At 41.2% G+C, this 3,506-nt stretch overlaps 1 long non-coding RNA gene across 1 annotated transcript in view; it reads right to left on the reverse strand.

Moving 5' to 3' along the window:
• LOC102382104 overlaps positions 1 to 3,506 on the reverse strand; it is a 32,730-nt gene that overhangs the window by 2,888 nt on the left and 26,336 nt on the right. The window contains exon 3 of the long non-coding RNA XR_322886.2: positions 28 to 138. This is a non-coding gene — a long non-coding RNA (uncharacterized LOC102382104). The remainder of the gene's footprint in view (positions 1 to 27; positions 139 to 3,506) is intronic.

The raw sequence follows: 3,506 nt of genomic DNA on the forward strand, positions 1-3,506 counted from the left end.
AGTTGCCTTCTCAGTTGTTTGTCTTACCTGGGAGCTTCTGTAGTGAATTTTGTGTACCCTGCAAATATATCAGCCAGTAGCATCCTCAACTATTCTGAAATTGACTTCAGGCTACCAGCCTGGTGCAATTTTCCATGTCTAGAGAAACAGAAAAGTAAACAAGGTTTATTTATTTTCAGATCTCCAACCACTATGAAAAGTAACATTAGTTTAGCACTTATGGACATTATACTGGGCCATTTAAATCACTAAAGCACACTTACATCTATCCATGTATATATATGACTCCATCTAGATATTGGATTCCTTCTTTCATTTTGTATGTTTTGTTAATCCCTTCCAGGCACTCTGGATAGTTATGGAATAATCCTACGTCTAATCAAACCTTCACATACCAGCAGTGCAAAACGATATAGATTAATTCATGAAGAGCAAATAACCAAATCAATCAGAACTGCATCAGGCTTAAATATTCAATCCATGATCCAGTATCAGATTAACATGCTTTGAAATTCAGTCATAAATGTAATATGCTGTTTTAAAGTACTGTGTAGTGCAAGGGCCCTGGGTGTTCTTTTAATTGCATCGATCATTCTGGTCCAAATTTCAGAACGAAATGTTTAAGGAGTTTCAGCCTCTGCTGGTATTTGAATAGAGAAGAATCACCATATTCAACTGACTAGGCTCTTTGGGTGAATCTGATATCTTCTATTAGACCAACTTAAATAGTTAGAAAACCATTTTTAAACAAGCTTTTGGGTTCAAAAACCCTTTGTCAGGCTAAGGAAGTTTCTGCAGTTGGTGTGTGCTTTTCCTGGATGGCATGGCAAGTAAAGAAGCCAGAGGCTGGGCTGGTATGCATACAAGATAGGCAGTCAGTGAAGATGTAGATTGAGGATGGGTGAGAGACAGGATGGGGGGTGGGGCGGAGAGAGAAGGGGAATGAATAGTGGAGAAGTATCTGGGGAGTCAGATGTCAGGCAGGTTATAATGTGTCATAAATCCAATGTCTATATTTAGTCCATGATTTTTAGTATCCAGGAGGTTGATGAAGTGGAGTTCATAGGCTCGTCTCTGGGAAGTGTTTTGTAAGTTTCCTTTGAGGATCAGGATCTTGTATGCATACCAACCCAGCCTCTGGCTTCTTTACATTTCATTCCATCCAGGAAGAGCACACACCAACTGCTGAAACTTCCTCAGCCTGATGAAGGGTTTTTGAACCCAAAAACTTGTTTAAAAATTGTTTTCCAATGATTTAAGTTGGTCTAAAAAAAGATATCAGATTCACCCAAAGAACCTTGTCTGCTTATGTCCTTAGACCAACACAGCTACAACCTACACCCCCATATTCAACTGAGTAACATAAAACAGTATGGATCATTATCACTGATGGGAGTTAACCCACATCTCCCTACGATGATATTTGCTATAACAAAGAATTGTAAGAATGGGGAAAAGATAAAAAGTAGGGAAGCAGATGGAAAATAAAGACATTACATATCTTTTTGCCCCATACATGAGGAAAAAAACCCTACACCTCCCTCCAAATGCATCTGTAGAAAGTATAGTGAAAGAGGTATTATTAACATAATGGGGGAAAATGCCATAAAAAGTGTTATCATAACAAAATCACATTGGACTATCAGGACCTCATGGTCATTTTCCTTGGTATCTTTGTTCAAAATCAAATGCAAATAGCCCTTCATGTTATTTTCTTTGCTAGTGATTTCTAATTTATTGTTCACTAGTTCCTTCAATCTCACTGGCCAGATGGCTTGCTGCCACTTCAGAATTTTCACAAGATGCTGTATACATTCCCATTGAAGTCAGTAGAATAAATTTCATTAACTTTCACAAAAATGGGATCAAGCTCTTGCTGCTTTTTGTTAGTTTTCTTTTTAACAGACGACTAAAAAGTCTAGGTGTGCTCAATTTAAGGGCCAGCATACAGCTACATAATTAAAGAACCAGAAGAACTTTAGAAAGCAGTTATATTATTTTTGTTCTAAGTGAAATATCATCTCAATTTTGCAGCAGTCAAAGGCCAGATGGCAGCCTGGGTGCTCTTTCTCTTGAAACAGCCCACTATATAGTCAGTCACAGTATTAGACCTTATGTTTTTCATTGTTCAGTTCTCTCCAGATCTGTTGGGAGCAGTTGATCAGCCAAGCAGACAGTGTAGTTGGTCTCTGAATGTATCCTATTTGTTACATTGTAAAGTGGGTTCCCTTTATGCAAATTTGAGTTATGAGCCATTTTCCAGGAACACATGTACAACATAAAGTGAGGGAAAACTGGGTCACTTTCCACTTGCTTGATGAGGGTGACCCATTTCTACCACTTTTACAAGACAATTTCGGTACTCAAAAACAACACACAGTACACACAAATACAGGGTGGTGGTGAATGTTACCATAATGGGGATGGCAATTATAGAAACATGTGTTGCAGACAACAGCAGAGGAGCACAGATCCACACAGGAGACTATATTTTGGTGTGCGTCACTCCCACAATGCACTGCACAAAGCAGCTGACTGTGGGCTTCCACCACACTGATCGCAGAGTGAATTTACCTCACATACAACAATGTTTTGGTATAAGAAGTGTCATTGCATAACAGCAAATTCACACATACAGGACCCACATAAAGCAAAGGAAACCTGCAGAGGGGAAGCATGCACACAGTACAACTGGTCAACTTCCTGCACTCCCACTAACTACCTAGTGGCAGTTGCTGGACAGGGAAAGGTGGGAGAGGATAGGCAGAAGGCAGCCCATCTACATGGTAGCCCATGCTGATGTGAGACTGGTGCCATTGCCTTTGGGTTGGGGAGGGTAGGTGGCTATAGGTGCCTGCTGCCTTGCTTTTATAGGGTTCCTGTAGGGTGCGACTGCATACCCCTCCACAGTAGTAGCCACCTTGTCCATGACAGATAGGAGGGTCCTGAGAACCAATTCCTAGGTATTTCTATAAACTTATCACCAGTCCCTGCACCAGTTCCAGGAGCTGCTGGTCCTACATTGAAAAAGCCTGCTAAAAAGTTTTTAGCAGCTCCTATTAGTCCTGCCAGTACTTGCTGGTAGCAAGTCAAATCTCAGCAGCAGTGGCTCAGCATGTAGAAGACTCAGAGAGGTTCCCCAACATTTCAACTCAGCAATCCACTGATTTATTTTGCTATAGGACATCCTCTGAGCAGGAACGTCCCTTCATGGCCTTGGAGCAGCATCAGCACTGGAGGCTCCCAAGTTCCCCAATGCCAGGAGAATTCTGAGGAGTGAAGAATGCAGAAATGGCCTTGAGATTGTTTCCAAAGTTAACAGATAAAGTGTGTGAATTCTGAATTCCCGCTCAAATACTGACAGATATCCAAGCAGCAAGGCATTGATGGCAGAGCAAACCTTGATATTGTTGCAAACATCTAAGATGCCTTTGCAGGTGAGAGGAAGGGAGGAGGGGGATAGGGATGCAGGGTGGCAAGGGGCTACATTTTATTATTCTCTTTCC

This window comes from Alligator sinensis, unplaced genomic scaffold, assembly GCF_000455745.1.
Source record: "Alligator sinensis unplaced genomic scaffold, ASM45574v1 scaffold150_1, whole genome shotgun sequence".
Taxonomy (NCBI): domain Eukaryota; kingdom Metazoa; phylum Chordata; order Crocodylia; family Alligatoridae; genus Alligator; species Alligator sinensis.